The following is an 18,728-nucleotide window of genomic DNA, read 5'->3' as shown; positions in this document are numbered from 1 at the left end:
GTTGTTGGTCACAGCTTAAACATACAAAATGAATCCCTCACCTTCCCCACACATGAAGGACCACCAGCTGCCCAGAGCTGGGGGCTCAGGACCTTTAGGGTCTGGCCCATTTTTGCAGGGGTTATCCTTGCCTAACTTTGTCACTTGCATGGTATCTCATTTATTTTTTTTTTTAAAAGATCAATTTTACTACCCCACCCCTTTCCTGTCCTAGAGATTGAACAGATGGCCTTGAACTTGCTAGGCAAGAGCTCTACCAAAAACCTGTATCCTCAGCCCTCCTGGTTTGCTACTGTTGTTTGGTTTGGTTTTGTTGTCCTTTGCTTGCTTTGGAGACAGGGTCTTAATGTAGCCTAGGCTAGCCTCCAACTGGTTATATCTATAGAGTGACCTTGAACTCCTGACCATCCTGCTCCCAAATGCTAGGCTTAGTAGAATCACCCAACACACATCTCTTTGGCTCTCTTTTTATTTTATTTTACTTTTTTTGTTTTGAGACAGGATCGAAGTAAGTTGCCCAGTCAGGCTTTGAAGATGAAATCCTTCTGCCTCAGTTTCCCGAGGAGTTGGGATTACAGGACTATGCTGTCAGGCCTAGTCACATTCTGACCTTTGTATTATCCCAGCTCTCTATATCCCCTCTTCCTCTACACACACACACACACACACACACACACACACACACACAAACACACACACACACACACACACACAGAGGCACACACACAAAGGCATACACACACAGGCACACACACACACAGGCACACACAAAAATAGGCACACACACATACAGACACACACACTCACAGACATATACACACAGGCACACATACTGGCATACACATAGGCACGCACACAGGCACACACACAAAGGCATACACACACAGGCACACACACACACAGACACACACAAAAACAGGCACACACACATACAGACACACACATACAGACACACACACTCACAGACACATACACACAGGCATACACACAGTGTGTACTGGCATACACATAGGCACACACAGAGGCACATACACAAGCACATACACACACACACAGAGGCACACAGGCACACATGCTCATACACACCACAAGCTGACTCCATGTCTGAAAATGTCAGGGCCATCAGATAACACCATCCAGTAATTATAATTGGAGAGGCTGGCTTGGCAGGAAGGCCATCTAGTCAGGGCTTCTCCTTCAGCTGTCAGGGTCTCATTGGCCACGAAACAGAATCCTGAGTGAACTGCTGAATAGATGTAAACCTTGTATGCTTACCCTGTTAAAACTCCAGTAAGGAACTTGACGTTTTGTTAAGCCTGCATAGATAAATATTCACTGTCTGTTAGGCTCTTACGGAGATAAAGGCAGCTCCGGGCTCCTCCTTGCTGCTGGTCTGGGGTGGGGAGTGGGAACTTAGAAATGGGTAGTCTTTAAGATCCAGGGAGGAGCCTGGAAGCTGAACTAAAATATAAAGATGATCTCCTGCTTTGTGGGGTTAGGAGGCCCTTTGGCTAACACGTCAGTCAACCATCAGGCCTCCCTTCTCTGCTGCTAGGGTTAGAAAATAGCCTACCCAGATGGTCCTATCCCACATCGCCTCCAAGCCTCAGTGCTCCTCAGCCACAGTTAACAGGGGGGAGGTGGGGACTAAGAGCTAATGACTGCAGGAGCAGGACGGAACAGATCTGAGTGCTGGGGACTAAAGTAGGCAAGGAAACTAGCGGGGAAACTGGCCACTCTGCCACTGGTGTGAGATGTACAAAGCGAAGGCCCCCTTAATCCACTCCTCAAGACATCCTTCCATTCCACAGATGGGTAAACTGAGGCCCTGGATGGCTACTACCCTACCATTCTTTCTGTCTCTTTGTTCCTTGACAACCCTGGGTCTCATTGGATCAGAGCAAATGTCCTAGGTAGGACAAGGCTCCCAGATCTGTGGCTTGTGTCCTGTCACCATATCACACGGGGTGGCCTGCGGCAGTCATTCCAAACCAATGCATCTTTTCCCTCTGGGTGGAGTTCCCAGCCTTACATCTTGACCATCAATCACCCAGGCTCTGTGTCTGACCCAGAGCTCAAATACAAACACACACACACACACACACACACACACACACACACACACACACACACACACAGAGCCCCTCAAAGGTGGGATTCCAAGTCTTTAGAGTGACTCTTGCCACCTCCATAGCTACTTCCTCCTCAGCCTTTCCACTCATGGGCTGCACAGCCTCCTGGACCCCAGGTTAGCCCTCCCATTTACCATCCCACGGCTCTCGAGCCAGAGGGGCCTCCATTGCAGCCTCACGAAAATCTTCATGTGTGTGGGAGGCAGACTGGAGAATAAATAGAGGACTACTTAAGGTCCAGGAGGAAAAGACAGGGAGACTCCATTGGGCCATTCAGGGCACATTAAAAAAATTGAGGCCCAGGAATAGAAAGTACCTTTCTCAAGGTTATCCAACTGGCAGACATGAGTGGCATGTTTGGGGGACAATAATACCCCCTTCTCCATGTTTGCCCCTGGACACTACACTGGGGCTACACGGAGCCCCCTTGGGCTAACTTTGCATCCCCTGTCTACTTCTGCAGCTTTCTCTGTGCGCCCACAGTCATCTTCACCTTACCTGGCCCCACAGTCCCCAGTGCCACCCAGACCCAGCTCAAATGCCACCTCCTCCAACTATGCCCTCTCTGAACACGCCCCTCTGCACCGCCCTTCCCGTAGCCTAGGCTGGGTTAGAATTACCCTTGTGTGCCTCCTCCAGGAAGGCGGGGCTCAGATCTCCAAGAGCACCCTGGACCATGCGAGGCCTGTCTCCGACGTTCAGCAGGTATTTCTGGAAAGAATTGTTATGGCATGTACACAGTCCTTATGAATGGCCTGGGTTGATGGGCTGTCTCTTGAGTCAGCCACCATATTCAGCAGGCAGCTCAGACTTGCATGTGCGTCTGCATAGCATTGCAAGCTGAACACTGGCCCTGTTTCACAGGTGAGGACACAGGCGGGCGGGCACAGAGGAAGGCAGCAGCTAGCCCCTTGTGTCTGGAGGAGGCCAGAGCTAGAACTCAATCCAGGATAGCTGAGTGATCTCGGTGTACATGAAAGCCAGCTGAGGAGCACACCGGGGCCACGGTGGCTCTTCCCTGTGTCCCAGAGGCTGAGAATGAGTCCCCTTCAGCCCTCTGCCTCATCCAGAAGCTGTCCTGCTGGTTTGCAATCCCAGCATGGCCAGGTGACAAGTGTTCCCTGCTGGCCACCTGCCACAGGAACACAAAGTACCTTCACACATAACCTCTCTTTGTCCCCTGCTAGTGACAGAAGGGAGGACAGGGAAGAGCAAGGTGCTAAGGCGGCAGGATTTTGTCTTCCTTATGTCCTGTTCCCTCTCACTTGGAGCTGCCTAGTGGCACGCTACCCCTGCAGCAGTAGATCAGACAGGGATGTGACCCTTTCCTAACCCAAAGAAACATGAAATGGCAACATGAAGCTTTGTGAGGAAATTTGGGGCAACCCTGGGGTTCTCCATGCTCTGGAAGTTTGGGTTCCCTACAGCTAGTCTTCAGAAAAATTTGTGGGGTTTTGCTCTCAAAGTGTCCCTTAATCAAGACTGATTGAAGAGCCGGTTGTGGTGACACACATATCTGATCCCAGCTTGAGGCAGAGGCAGAGGCAGAGGCAGAGGCAGAGGCAGAGGCAGAGGCAGAGGCAGAGGCAGAGGCAGAGGCAGAGGCAGAGGCAGAGGCAGAGGCAGAGGCAGAGGCAGAGGCAGAGGCAGAGGCAGAGAGGCAGAGGCAGAGGCAGAGGCAGAGGCAGAGGCAGAGGCAGAGGCAGAGAGGCAGAGGCAGAGGCAGAGGCAGAGGCAGAGGCAGAGGCAGAGGCAGAGGCAGAGGCAGAGAGGCAGAGGCAGAGAGGCAGAGGCAGAGGCAGAGGCAGAGGCAGAGGCAGAGGCAGAGGCAGAGGCAGAGGCAGAGGCAGAGGCAGAGGCAGAGGCAGAGGCAGAGGCAGAGGCAGAGGCAGAGGCAGAGGCAGAGGCAGAGGCAGAGGCAGAGGCAGAGGCAGAGGCAGAGGCAGAGGCAGAGGCAGAGGCAGAGGCAGAGGCAGAGGCAGAGGCAGAGGCAGAGGCAGAGGCAGAGGCAGGTGGGGCTCTGTGAGTTGAAGGCTAGCCTGATCTACATGGCATGTTATAGACCCAGGATAGCCAGAGTGACACAGTGAGATCCTATCTCAAAACAAACAACTCACTGGGAGTTGGAACTGGCTTGTTGCAATGCCAGCTTTCAGGAGGCTGAGGCAGAAGGATTGCTGGGAGTTTCAGATGTGTGTCTAGAAGCCAGCTGAAGACCTTATCGGAGCTAGGACTGCAGAGTGAGACTCCACCTCCAAGGCAAACGAAACAAGAGGCCTCATTAGAAAGCTGGGGTCCCTCCTTGCTCCTTTTCTTCTCCTTGACCCAGATGCATGAGCTACCAAACTTGTCATCTCTGCCTCTATTCTTGCTCCCTTCTGGGAAGGGGACAGGAGTGTACCCCCATGCATCAGACTGTCGCTGACATCAGCTTGCTTGATTCTCAGAAGGATCTGAACGCTTTTCCTCCCCATTTCATAGATGAAGATACCGAGGTTCAGAGGAGACCACAGTCTTGGAGGTCCGGTGCCCAGAGTGTGAGCCACTGCCATTTGAAATTTGGTCCTCGTTACTGCAAAATTTCCCCCACCTACCCTCTACAGCCCATGTCCCTCTAGGCAAGCCCTCAGCCTAAGCTCTTGCTGTCCCCAACTACCTGGCACTATGCTATGCTATGCTATGCTATGCTATGCTATGCTATGCTATGCTATGCTATGCTATGCTATACTATACTATACTATACTATACTATACTATACTATACTATACTAGGGTGTCCCCAGAGTATAGAGAGCATATGCCAGCCAGGGACAAGGCAAGAGGCAGGCTACTCAGTTAGAGCTTCATCCTAATCTGTCACCGAGGACAGCACAAGGACCCTGAACTTATCTTCCCTGTAAATTTTCCTGTCTTTGTTTGAGCCTGGACCTCACATAGTCTGGGCTGGCTTTGAACTCTGTGTAACTGAGGCTGGCCTCCGACTCCTACCCGCCCTTCCTCCACTTCACAGGTACTAGGATTACAGGAATGTGCCACCACCCACTGGAGTCACTGTTTGGTTTGATTTGGGGTTTCCCCTCCATTCTTGGGGATGTTGATGAGGGGTAGCTACTCATCAGAACCCAGAATCCTGCATAGTTGTGCAGGGCAGGCCGACAATAAGAGCTTTTTGTTCTTGGCCTGTGGGCTGGGCGGAGATGGTTGGGGAGGGTGGGTGGTAATGATGGAGAAACAACACAGAAACCCACAGGAAACTTCATCAGAGCCCCACGGAAGTAACAAGAGACAAATGTCTCAATGTCGAGTGACAAAAGGCAATGGCAGTATAATCACCATCCTTTCTAGAAAACTGCTCTGAGTTCCTATCTAACTCCCACGATGTGCAGTGATGAACATCTCCTTAGTTGTGTGTCTGATGAGCTCTGTTAGATGGCTTATATGGTGACGACAGTGACCTCCTTGGTCTCTAGAGCAGAGTCGTCTGTTGACAACCTTCTCGTAATTAGAAAGCAGATTTCCAGGGAAGCGGGGGGGGTTTTGTTTGCTTTTGTTTTCTTCTCTTTCTCTCTTTCTTCTTCTTCTTCTTCTTCTTCTTCTTCTTCTTCTTCTTCTTCTTCTTCTTCTTCTCCTTCTCCTCCTCCTCCTCCTCCTCCTCCCCCTCCCTCTCCCCCTCCCCCTCTCCCTCCTCCTCCCCCTCCTTCTTCTTCTTCTTGTTTGTTTGTTTGTTTTGTTTTTAAAGACAGGGTTTCTCTGTGTAGCCCTGTCTGATCTGGAACTCACTCTGTACACCAGGCTGGTCCCGAACTCAGAAATCCGTCTGCCTCTGCCTCCCAAGTGCTGGGATTAAAGGCGTGCGCCACCACCGCCCTGCCAGGGAAGTGTTTTTGTGGAATTCCAGTTATCTTGAGACTGGCCAGGCTGCAGGGAAGGTTCCAGGACTTCTGACCAGCAACTTTGGATATGCAAAGGGTGAAAGATAGATCAGGTGTCAATCTTTAAAAAAATAAAACCAAGCAAACAACTGTGTGATTACATGAGTATCTGTGTACATCTGTGTTATTTTTTTGTGACACATGGGTGCACACATGCACACATTCATAAACATCTGCTAGTGAGGATACCTGTTGTGGCTTAGTGGTTTTTATTTGTTTGTTTGTTTTGTTCTGCCTTTTTTTTTTTTTTCACAGAGTTTCACTGTGCAGCCCTGGCTGTAGACCAGGCTGGGCTTGAACTAACAAAGATTTGCCTGCCTCTGCCTCCCAAATGCTGGGATTAAAAGTGTGTGCCACCATCCAGCTCTGTTGTGTTATTTGTATTTTTGTCCCCAATAGACTGATCCCTCCCCAGTTGTTTCTATGTGGAGTCTATTCTCCTGAGAGGGAGGAACAGTTTCTACATGCCTCATGCACTGAACAGCACAGTATTTTTTTCTCCTGATTATATGTGTGCCCCCCCCCCCCCATTTGCCTGCAGTGGGAAAAGTGGCCGGCTGACAACTCCCAGCTGTTCAGGGAGACAACAGAAGGACATTTCCAATAGGAAAGTGTCATGTCTTGCCAGCTCGGAGGAAGAAAATAATTGGCTGGAACGGCAGAGCCTGGGCAATGGTGCAAGGCAGAAAGAAGGCACACGATTGGTCCACCAGGGTGGGCATCTCCCATGATGTCAATGCAGAGTCACTGTCCCCAGAGACTCAGGCCTTCCTAGAGCCATCGGTCTCTTCAGGGGCCTTCATGTATTCCTTCCCTGGGAGACACCCTGCACCTGGGCAGGATCAACCCCTCAAGACCAAGTGTTGTGCAGGCCCAGGAGGAAGCCCAGATTCAACATTCAATTTTGAATGAGGAGGTGTGGCTCAACAGACACTCCTCTCAGATCCCTAAGAAGAAAGTAGCATGGTCTAGGAGAGATTCTAGCATGATCCAGATTTGCCAGGTCTGGATGCCAGGAGCCAGAAGGTGGAGATGAAGTGGAGGTCACCTCCCCCCCCCCCCCCAGTCTTCTGGCCACTGTTGGAAGGTCAAGGGCAATTCTGTTTATCTGATGTAAACTACTTAGAGAGGGGGAATTTGTTAATAGCTGTGCTTTTTAAAGTAAAAACAAAACCAGGCAAAATTAACTGTAGGGATGTATTTTACCTAACATATTTAGAATTTTGTTTCCCTAGACAACCCACATAAAAATAAAGAGCACCTTTAGATATATATTTTTTGTATGAAGTCTTCCAAATCTTGTATGCAGTATTCTTGGGCCAGGGCCACAGGCTTTGGGTTCAATCCCAGGCACCACAACAAAAGAACAAATGTGATTGGAATCCTATTCTCTCAACCAACCTCAGCTTACACTAACTCCTTCCCCGACACCAACAACCACACATGGCTCAGGGCAGCCGCACCGGGCAGCACCAGTCTAGATCTTCGTATTGTAGCCGGCTATTCCTCATAGATGAAGTTATTTGGCCTCCTCTGGCCTATTTGTCTTTGTCAGAAATAGGATAAAGTAAGTCATCCCTTGGGCCTGGGTGACCATGTGTCTGTCTTTCCTTATTGGCCTGTAAGAAAGGTCAGAGCCCCAGGGCATCAGAAGGCCCTGCCATTCTGCTAGTTGTGTGGCCTGGAGGAAGCTGCTTCCTCTCCCTGGGAGCCAGGCTCTTGTCTGTTAGGTGAGGGTTTCCTTTAAGCTCACTACTTTCCAGCAATGAGTCCCAGATTCCAAAAAGGAATGGCATGTTGAAGCCCAGGGCATAAACCACAGAGAGGGGGACCGCAGTGTTGAGAGAGCGAGCCTGTAGCCATCCCAGCTCCTGTCTATGGGAAACTCCCAGGGTAGACCTATAGTATGGACACACATCCAGCCAACCAGCCAGCCTGCCTGCCTGCCTTCCCCCTGACATGGTCTCACGTAGCCCAGGTTGACCTCAAACTCTCTGTAGCCAACCATAACCTTGAACTCCTGATCCTTATGGTGGTTTTGCCTCCTCAGTGCAGGGACTACAGATTTGTCCTATCACGTCCAGTTAAATGCAGCGCTTGGGGGGAGGGGGTGTCAAAGCCAGGGCTTCAACATGCTAAGCAAACATTCTACCCACGGAGGTACATCACAGGCTCTGCAGCCTGCATGTTCGCCCGTCACATTCGTCATATGCTGAACATGCAGAACTATGGCCACAGTAGAGCACAGAGCTGTCTGACGTGTGGTTATGAGAACGCAGCAACCAGTTCCCAGGTCACAGTCTCCTCTGGAGAGAAGAGGTGAGGACTAGGAGGTGGTCTCAGTTCTGCGGTTAATATTTAAAATTCACTGAAAGAGACCTAAAGGGAATACGGCCCAACGTTGCCATTTGTTTAGGCTTAGCAGTGGGTATTTGGCTACCTGATGGATTCCCCTGTACTTTCCTCTAAATATAAGATACGTTACCATGTAAACGTATTTAAAACTTTAAGGAGGACAAATATAATATGATCCCGCTGCAGACATGGATTTTTTTCCCCTTAAATATAGCAAAAGATATCCCCACACAAACACTTGATAAACCCTGCGTTCCTTCACCCTTTTGGGGTTCCTGGAGAGAAGAGCCAGAGCCCAGCAGTAAACGCCAGGCTGTTGGGAATCAGAGATGAGGGGGACCTGTGGGACTAACCCTCAACTGTGGGGCAAGGGAAACCTGATGAAGCAACTGCTCCATCAGTCCATCCCTGCTTCCCAGCCCCTCAGTTCTTTCTCTTTCCACCTCGGTCTTTGCCTGTAATCCACACTGTCTAAAGTAGGCACAGATGACCTTGAAACTCTGATTCTCCCGCCTCCACCTCCTGACTGCTGGGACTAAAAGCAATGATCACTGGATTGATTCACGGAAGACTTACGCGGTGCTGGGGATGGAACCCAGGGCTTCTAGCACACCAATGGAGCCACACCTAGCCCAATTCACCCCTATTTAAATGTTGGTTGCCCTTAGACCTTAATTCTGCCTCTCCAAGTCACCTCTCCCCCCATACTGCCCAAGTCACCTCGCAGGACTGGGCAGGGCACAAGGCTGGTGGGAGGTTGTGGGAGGAGAGTCATACTCCAGGCTCCGCTGGGCTATTTAACCCAGCAAACAGGCCCTGTTGTTTTGTCATTTGGAGAGTTTGGCCCCGGTTCCCATAGGTTGGTTAAATGGTAACTTGTCTTGGTGACAAGGAATTCTCGCCACCAGTTCTTTCTTCTCTCTCTCTCTCTCTCTCTCTCTCTCTCTCTCTCTCTCTCTCTCTCTCTCTCTCTCTCTCTCTCTCTCCCTGCCCCACACTGCTCATTTTTGTGGTCTGTGCATCTGTGTGTGCCCATCCTCACAAGTGTGGCAGATAAAGGAAGATGTTTCATGCCTGCTCTGTGACTCTCAGCTCCATTTCCTTGAGTAAACCCAATAATAGAGATTGATTTTTGTTTTTAAATGTGGGCTCTGGGGTTTCCAACCCAGGTTCTCAGGCTTGCACTGCAAGCTCCTTTTCCCACTGAGCCATCTCACCAGTCCCTTCTCTTCTTTTCTTTATTTGAAACGGTCTCACTCAGTAGTTCAGGATGCCCTGGAGCATAGTGTGTAGTCCAGACTGGTTTTGAACTGTTGGTGATCCTGGACCCCCAGTCCCCCGAATGCTGGGGTGACAGGTGTGACCCACCAGGCCCAGCATTTCTGTCTTCTATTCCTTCCTCAGATCTTTCCCTTTCATATGCCTTCCTAGCCAGGTGAGTAAGAGCCAGGAAGACTGACCATTTAATGACAGAGTACAACCACCAAAGGCCTTTCATTGTGGGATTTCTTAACCGAGAGCTGCTATGCCCATTTTACAGGTGGTACAACTGAGGCAGAACCTTGTGAGCTCACTTCTGAGTCATTCAGGTCTGTCTAGACATAGCTGAGCCAGAAGTTGAGCAGGTTAGGGCAGGGGCCGAGGCTTTCCCTGACATTGGAGAGGTCTGCTTCTCAAACAGCGAATATTCTTGGTGGGCCTGGGCTAAAGTCATGTGTCAGGCTAGAGAGGCCTCTCCCTCTGTTCTATGTCCCAGGGCCTCATCCCCTCCCACACAATGTCCTAATAGGCAGGACATCCTTCAGTAGACAAGGAAAGACAACATGGGGGACTTTGTGACAAGTGTCAAAGTTCCAGTGAAAACTCTAGACACAAAACCAAATTTCTTTTTGTTTTTATTTTTACAATTATATTTAGCCAGGCGTGGTGGCACACACCTTTAATATCAGTGCTTGGGAGGCAGAGGCAGGCAGATCTTTGAGTTCGAGGCCAGCCTGGTCTACAAAGTGAGTTTCAGAACACATTACAGGGAGAAATATATATGGTTTTACATATGTGTGTTTGTGTGGGCTCATGAACATCGTGGCACATATGTGGGGCTCAGAGAACAACGTTGTGGGATCTGTTTTAGAGACAGATCTCATGCAGCACAGGCTGGCCTGGAACTCTCTGTAGCTGTACCTGAGGATGATCCTAAACTAACTTTTCTCCTGCTTCCACCCCCACAGTGTGAGTCACCAGCTATCCGATGCTGAGGATCGAACCCAGGGCCTCATGCATGCTAGACACGCACTCTATACAGACCGAGTCGCTTTCCCTCGTACAGCCTTTTTCTTCCTCTCTCTTTCTTCTTCTCCTTTAATTACATTTTAATCTACATGGGGCGGGGCATGTGTGTGCCACAGTGCATTTGTGAAAGTCAAGAGGGCATTTTTGAGGAGTTGGGGCTTTCCTTCCGCCACGTCGGGCCCAGGGTTCAAACTCATTCCAAGGCTCCAGCTCAAATCATCAGGCTCTGTATCAGGCACTTTTGCTTGCTGAGCCATCTCTCCTTCCCTCCCCCTTCCTTTTCTTCTCTTCTTACTCCCATACTCAGCCTGGAGACAACCTGGAGACCCGCCTGCCTTGGCGTCTCCTCTCCAATGCTGAGATTGTAGGTATGTGCTTCTGTGCTGTAAAGTAGAATGGCTTCCCTTGACTTGGAGAATAGACGGCCTGTCTGGATCATGGGATGGTTTGCACGCCCCAAGAACAAACAGCAGCATCAGCTCTGATGGCTGTTTTCAGGCAGCATTTCCTGAATATGGTAGGTATGTCCTGTCACCTACCGGCCCAGCCTCAGTGGGTGCCAACGCTATAAGGAGACAGAAGGGAGAAAGAGGCCTGCCATGCCAGCCGAGCAGAGGACAGCATCCACGGAACCTTGAGAATTAGAGATGAAGGTGCTAATTCCATCCCCTCCCAGACAGTGAGCAACTGGGAGGGCACTGCATCTTCTCAAAGATAACCCGCTCATCAGCCAGGCCTGGGTCACTTCTGTCCCCATGGAGCCCTAGCTGGGACTCACTTGCTTTCTTGCTTCCATGGCAATGACTACCTCCCTCAGCGGGACTTGTGACGGAGTGATGATTTAATGTGTGTGAAAGAGCCTTGGGTGGGGCCTGGCACACAGTGGGCCCTCGGGAGTCCCGCCCAGGGCTCTCCGTCAGCCTCAGAGGAGCAGGTGACCTAGGATTCCCCATGAGAGACAGGGCAGGCTCACCATTCATGGGGCCCCTTGATGCCAGGCTGGGGTGATGGTGTCTTTACTGAAGAATTTTCAAAAGCTAGTAGGAGGTGGATCTGGGGCCATGGGGAGGTTGAACCAAGGACAGCTGCCCACAGCAGGCCACAGCCTGAGTTCTGCTACCCTGAAAGCCGATTTGGTTGCCATGTGAAACCTTGTTATGTAAATCAGCAGTGGAGCCTCTACTCTCAGGTCAAAGAAATAGGAATGGAGCCCCACCCCACAGCTTTTAACCAGCTGAGTGTGGGTTAAGGGCAGAGCAGGTGGCCTGGGTGGGGTGTGCTGGGATTTTCCCCAGATGTCTTCACGGAGAGGGATACCAGGCGCTATACACCTTGGGCCACCTGTCCAAGGGTGGAGACACAAGGTCCTATTACTCTAATGAGTGGGGAGCCTCCTGCTGCCATTGACACAGTTCCTCCATCTCTGAGGCAAAGGGGAAGAGTGTGGCTGGTTTCCAGGACCCAAGGCTGACCACCATCTTTTCATGAGTCCAGTTCCACGAGGCAGCCAACACTGCCTTCTGCTTTGAGAAAGAGTGTGTCGCAGCCACACAGTTTGTTTCTGCGGTCCTGTGCTTCTGTCTCAGAAAGCGTGTTACTAGCCGGGCAGTGGTGGCACACGCCTTTAATTCCAGTGATCAGGAGGCAGAGGCAGGCAGATTTCTGAGTTCAAGGCCAGCCTGGTTTACAGAGTGAGTTCCAGGACAGCCAGGGCTACACAGAGAAACCCTGTCTATAACAACAACAAAAACAAAACAAAACAAAAAACAACAAAAACAACAACAACAAAAAGAGAGGAAGAGAGAAAGAAAGAAAGAGAGAGAGAAAGAAGGAAAGAAAGAAAGAAAGAAAGAAAGAAAGAAAGAAAGAAAGAAAGAAAGAAAAGAAAGTATGTTGCTTTCCACAAGGCTTCTGGTTTTCCTGTTCTCCCCTACCTGTTTTTTCCAGGGCACCCAATGGGTGACAGTGCCACGTCCAGGACACTGGACTGGAGCCACCTTTATAGAACCGGTTTGAAATCAAACAATGCCGTGGTACACAAGCCAGCTGAGCCAGAGGTGTCCATGGGCCAAGAGGGGCAAAGGCCGAGAGACCAGAGCAGAGCATGGTGCATATCCAGGGAGCTCACCCTTGTTTACCAGGGAGCTAGGAGGTGACCGATGGAACTGTGCCACCCCAGGGAGCATGTAGATATCTCTCCTCACCTTGGAGGTAAAAGAAGGGGCTCCTGGGTGGGTCGGGTGAGGGGAGCAGGACAAGGGTCTACAACCTTCTGAACCTGTGTCGGTCGGGCTGGGGCTGTCCTATAAGCATGGTGGCCTTCAACCCAGGTATCCTCTGCCCCCAGACGGAACTGAGAGTGGGAGGTGAGCGAGCATCTAGAGAGGGTGGCTCTCGGTGGAAATTGAGTAGAATGGCAGAAATAAGTCAAGCCCAGGCCTGGGGGGTAGAATGCTTGCCTGGCATGCAAGAAGCCCTGGGTTCAATTCCCAGCACTGCATAAACTGGGTCAGGGTGTCTTCCAGCTGAAATTTCACTACTCTGGAGTTAGAAGCAGAGGGGATCCAGAGCTCAAGGTCACAGTACCCTTGGCTACATAGTGAGTTTCAAGGCCACCCTGAGCTTTAAGTTAAATAAAATATCCTTGCAGGTGGATAATTTGAGAAGTTCCCAGACCCTATGAAGACAGCCCTAAGGGACAAAATATAGTGGCAGGAGTGAGCTGGGCAGCAGATAGCTAGGTGGACATTTGAATCCACCTAGAATTGGCCCCAGCTGTGTGACTAAGGACTTGGGGGCCCTCACCACCATGTGTACTAAGGTAGGGTGGGGATGGGGACCTTAGTCAGAGTTTGGGAAGGTATATGGCCTAGAAAACCTTCTGGACATACGCGTAACGAGGAAGCCTGCTTTGGACTCTCTGTTCCCTGTAGCCTGGTTTCCCTTTTGCCTGGCACACCCAGCAGGCAGAGTCCAGACTCGCTGACCTCAAAAAGTCCCGCCCCTCTAGCCTTGTGCTTCTGACTATTCATTTCCTGCAGAAGGCTCAGGGTTTTGCCTACTGGGTAAAAAGCAGAGGCAACTCCACCCAAGGGGCCCACACAGAAGCCCAGGGATACTCTTGTCTGCATCCCAGACCCCACGCCCACCCCTGCCCCCGCCTTGGTGCGACCCCGTGCCCCCCGCCCCGGTGCAGGGAGGGAGGCACCTGTGCCTGGCACGCCTTCCTGCTGGGTCTGGACTCACTATCTTAGAACTGAGCGTGAAAACCCAGAAAAGCTCTGAGCCACCATCCAGCCCCTAAAGTCTTCCTTCTTTATCTCTCCACATCCCATTCCATCCCTCCCTCCCTGCTAAGGCAGGGGCGAGGATTCGACCACTGATAATTGATTGTGACTTCTCTCCACGCAAGCACAGGCTCACCGAGGGATAAAACACGAAGGAGCCCAGTGGTCAAGAGCTCGGGCTGCTCCCACATTTCCCTGGAAATCACTTAAAGGTGCCAGCATAGGAGACGTCACAGTGTGCCCCACCCCCACCCCAGGCCTGCAGAGTATGCACGGTTTCAGTCCACCCTCACTTAAATAGACTGTAGGTTCCCTTTGTAGGTGAGGAGACTGACAAGCCCTCACTGCAAGCCAAGGGCAGGGCTCCGTATGGAATTCTCAACAGGCCCGTCTACTCCAGCATGGCTGGCGAGTCCCCGACAAGCCTTTCTCCACATCTCTGCAGTGTGAACACCCAGGCGCCTCCATTCAGAGCCTGGCTCCGTAGCCAAACGAGTCTAGTGATGTCATCGTTGCCATGGAAACTCTCTCCAGGCGTCAGGCAGGACCAACCTCCCCTGAGCAGTTTCCCTTTGTGTGGACTTTGCAATGCGTTGCCAAGGCAGTGAGGCCTGCTGGGTGAGTTGGCACAGGGCAGGGAAGGCAGACAAAACCCCACACTGCATCCCAGAAACCACCACTCACAGCACAGCAGGAGAGACGGGGCTGCAGCTGTAATCTCTGCTGGGGTGGGGGGGTGGCAGCGGTGAGGGGTGTGGCATTTAAGAGGGGATGGAGACCTGTTCAAAACCCCTGATGCCAATTACCTTTGAGCGTGGTTAGCGGGATTCTGACCCCTGTATCTGCAGGGCCTGGATCTTGTGAAAGGGCAGACAAGCTCGGCAGGGTGTGAAGAGGAATTGGTGGTTTGGCTGTTTGAGTGTAAGTCACTCTGAGAATCACTGCTGAAGAAAGAAGCCCCCAGGGAGTACACTAGCTGCCTTAGTCCCTCTTGGCTCTCAGAATCCTCCCAGCAACTCCGGGGAAGGGGACAGAAGAAACAGGGTGCCTTCTGTACTTCCAATTCTGTCACTGGTGGTGGCGTGGGATTTGGGTTTCTTTCAAACACTATATAGCTCGTTGTCCTTGAACTTGAAATCCCCCTGTCTCAGCCTCCAGAGCACTGAGATTGCAGGTGTGTGCTGCTATCTCTGGCTTGTTTACCTCTTTGTTTTTCTTATTGCTTTCTCCTGGTTACCCGTTTGTGCCTAACACAGTTTAGATTCAAAATGGGGGCGGTCCAAGTTCCCTCGCTGAGGCCTTTTCAATCCAGGTTGGCCCCCCCGCAGCCTGGGATCTATCGGTTTTAGAGAAAGAATACTACTCTATCTTTATAGAGTAATCCTGCTCTGTCTACCAGGCCCTCCAACACCCGGATCTCAGCCAAGGGATTGCCACAGAGTCTGCCCCTCCCTCCTGGCTGCCTACAGAGGCTCCAGAAGCTATTGGCTAGTAAGGAAAGCCAGTGTCCTGGCTAATGTCTACAAGGCCACCTCCATCCCAGCTTCAAGTCACACCCTCTTTTGTCCTAGAAGCTGCAGGGGCCTCTTCGCTCCTAGGTCATTTAAAAGGCCCCTGTTCCTTGCCAGTGCCTGTGGCTAGCAGGCCCTTGACATGGTGCATAAAATCTTCCCCGTGCCCCTGTTCTTAGAAACCTCCAGGAAGAAACTTCATGACCTTTGCTGGCAAATGACAGAGTCTCATGCTTAGAGCTGAATGAAGGCCATGGCGTTCCTGGGTTCACCCGGAGCCTTCCTGCTTTCTTGGTCACCTTCTTCCTTAACTTCCCAGGGGGCTGAAGGGGAGGGCTCCTGCTCTACAATCCTGTGGGCTAGGCTACTTGTTCAGGCTGGGAGGAGACAGACTCTCGGTATGTCCTTCTGCCCTGAGCCTGGGCTCCTCCTCCGTCACCCGTGTGTCTCTGTTGAAGGTCTACCAAGTCACATGGTATGATGTCAGAAAGGGTTGTGGGGTGAATGGCTATGGGGTTCTCAGGCCGTACTGGGTGCGCCTGCCTACAGCCAGACAGCATCTGGACCAACCGTGACCCACCTCTGCCTGCCATTCTTTCCTGAAGCAAGTATTTCCTGACATCTGTGCTTTGTGCTATGAAGGCTTTCCCCCTGCTTCCAAAGGTCCCAAACAAGCCAAAAAGGATGAAGGAAAAAAAAATGTATGAAAACCAGGCAGCTCACCAGGACTTCTGCCCACACAGCAGCGAGGAAAACTGCCATCAGCAACGGTGGTCAGCGCTAGCTCAGCCCGTGGCACTGTGACAAACACCTTTGTTCCATTTTCCAAACTTCCTGTACTTTAAGACCGTGTTTTGGTAACAGAGACTCCCAAGGAATGCGAGCACCGAGCTTGAGAGCACATGGCTTCTAGACAGCAGGAAGGGAGGCTGGGGCGGAGGTCGGCTTCGACACCTGCCCTCCCCACAGGGGCATGCCCAGGACCAGTGAAAAGTGCCCCCGTGAGGCTGCCAAAGCTCATAGTCCTGGCGGGGGGCAGGGGCACCCCCTGGAGACACAGACCTCGGTGAGAAAGTCCAGGGTGACCAAAGGTCACAGATGACAGTCTTACCCAGGCCTTTGAACTTCGTCTTTGGGGCAACAAGCAGCCTGGAGAACTGAGAGGAAGAAATGAGGGTACACATTGTCCACAAGGGTGGGGTAGCCCTGTGAGCTGGCTTAGCCAAACCTCAGTTTAGTCATCCATAAATGGGGACAAGATACTTTTTACACAGACACAGGCAGCTGGGAGGATATCTTTTATTATCTTATGGTTTTGGTTTGGTTTGGTTTTTGCTTTTTCGAGACAGGGTTTCTCTGTGTAGCCCTGGCTGTCCTGGAACTCACTCTGTAGACCAGGCTGGCCTCGAACTCAGAAATCTGCCTGCCTCTGCCTCCCAAGTGCTGGGGTTAAAGGCGTGTGCCACCACTGCCTGGCTTTTTTCTTTTCTTTTCTTTTCTTTTCTTTTCTTTTCTTTTCTTTTCTTTTCTTTTCTTTTCTTTTCTTTTCTTTTCTCTTCTCTTCTCTTCTCTTCTCTTCTCTTCTCTTCTCTTCTCTTCTCTTCTTTTCTTTTCTTTTCTTTTCTTTTCTTTTTTAAAGGGTCTCATTATATAACCCGGATTAATCTAGAACTCACCCTGTAGCCCAGGCTGGCAATAAACTTTCAATCCTCCCGCCTCAGCCTCCTGAATGATGGGATTATAGGCATATACCACCACATCTGGCTCTGTTGAGGGAACTCAATGGCTTAAGTCCCCTTAAGTCCCTATCGGATCATGCCCCAAACAGACAGGGGATGCAAACAATGCTTTGGAAAACCAGATGACTGCCCAGCCATGGCTCTTACCGACTGGGGGAATCCTCTCCACACCAATGGGAGGTGTAAAATCTTCCTGGGTCTCCAAAATCTGGGCAAGAAGGAACTCTCTGTTTCCAGGCTTCCTGATCCAAGCTGCAGCTCAGAGCCCCGGCCCTGGAAGCCTGAGGCTTTCTTGTGAGGATCCCTCAGGGGCCCAGGCTATGGAAACTGCCACAACCTGTCCTGCCATAGCCAAGCAGCCGCCTGCCGGAACAAGATGGATTGTGGCTTTGGGGGGGGGGCGGGGAATCCGATGCGTAAAAAGCCTGTGGAGGTCAAATGAGCTCCATGCGGGTTGCGATTTCCCATCTAAATGTTAACATTGGCCTTGCTGAAGTCACGCCTCTGCATTTCTGTTGTGAACCTTTCTGTAGACTCTTTCTTCAAAGGGACAAACCAGAGTTTAATGGTGGAAACCTGGGGCCCTTTGTGTGACCCTAGGTGGCATCAAAGAAGGTGGCACCAGCTGGATCTGCCCACAGACGCCTTCGAAGGTCCCAGGGGATCTATCTGAGATTTTGGCCACTACCTGAAGTATGGAGTTTTGCCAGCAATAAGGAGAAAGCCTTGTAGGAGGCAAAGGGCACCCACTGGGACCTGGACGATCATGGTAAATATCTGCTTATAGCCTTGCATTTGGGGTTGAGGAGTGTATGTGGGGTTATCTTCAAAATACTGCCTCCAAAGGAAGGCCTAAGGCGCTTAGGGTTTTCATTCCCTTCCACGTTCCTTGCATTTGAGTCTTTAACCAAACAGGAGCCAGAGCAGGAGATAGGATCATGGTTTTTCCATTTTGCAAGATCTGGAACTGAGGCTTCACACGTAACTTAGTCTAGATCCCACGGAGACCAGCTTCCGCCCCAAGAGCTGGGATCACTGTAAAGCAGGTTTTTCCAAAGGGCTGCCTCTCGCGCTAGTCTCTCTGAGGAGGCGGTCAGCTATTATGGATGGTGGAATTTCTCTCCCTCTGGAAGTTCTCTTATTTGCTTGTTTGCTTTCAAAGAGAACCTTGCTATATAGCTCAAATGACAAATGTGGTTTGAATGTTCGTGGATATGGCTAAATTGCCCTCCAATAACAATACATGTGTCAACCTAGCACCACAGTGAATTTGGAGGCAGGGTCTCTCACCAGCCTCCCACTGTTTATTTAGTAAGCCCCAGGGATCTACCCATCTCTTCCTCACCAGCCCTGGGATTAACAAATGGAAACATCCAGCCTGACACCTTTATTCACATAGGTTCTGGGCATTGAGTGGTTTTCATGCTCGCAGGGCAAGCCTTTGCCAACAGAGCCATCTCCACAGGACCCCTTTCCTCCTTTTA

The 18,728-nt window shown here is 51.0% G+C and overlaps 1 long non-coding RNA gene across 5 annotated transcripts in view, besides 1 other annotated feature; it reads left to right on the top strand.

The window, feature by feature from the left end:
* The first annotated feature begins 2,483 nt into the window (after positions 1-2,483).
* Gm35338 overlaps positions 2,484-18,728 on the top strand; it is a 32,278-nt gene continuing 16,033 nt past the window's right edge. Inside the window, exons 1-3 of one of the 5 annotated variants that reach the window (XR_001780295.2) lie at positions 12,583-12,918; positions 14,440-14,612; positions 17,845-18,013. This is a non-coding gene — a long non-coding RNA (predicted gene, 35338). Of the gene's footprint in view, positions 2,838-12,582; positions 14,613-17,844; positions 18,014-18,728 lie in introns of those variants that run through there. The other 4 variants (XR_001780296.2, XR_001780294.2, XR_880140.2 and 1 more) reach the window with 4 other exon arrangements.
* Positions 12,978-16,500: an enhancer, noted in NCBI's record as "VISTA enhancer mm1496". NCBI's record gives its function as "enhancer in: hindbrain (rhombencephalon)[3/6] | forebrain[3/6]" and the evidence as "EXISTENCE:transgenic organism evidence [ECO:0001131][PMID:17130149]".

The sequence above is a fragment of the Mus musculus genome, chromosome 11, assembly GCF_000001635.26.
Source record: "Mus musculus strain C57BL/6J chromosome 11, GRCm38.p6 C57BL/6J".
NCBI lineage: Eukaryota > Metazoa > Chordata > Mammalia > Rodentia > Muridae > Mus > Mus musculus.
This window is presented reverse-complemented; position numbering and strand designations above follow the sequence as displayed.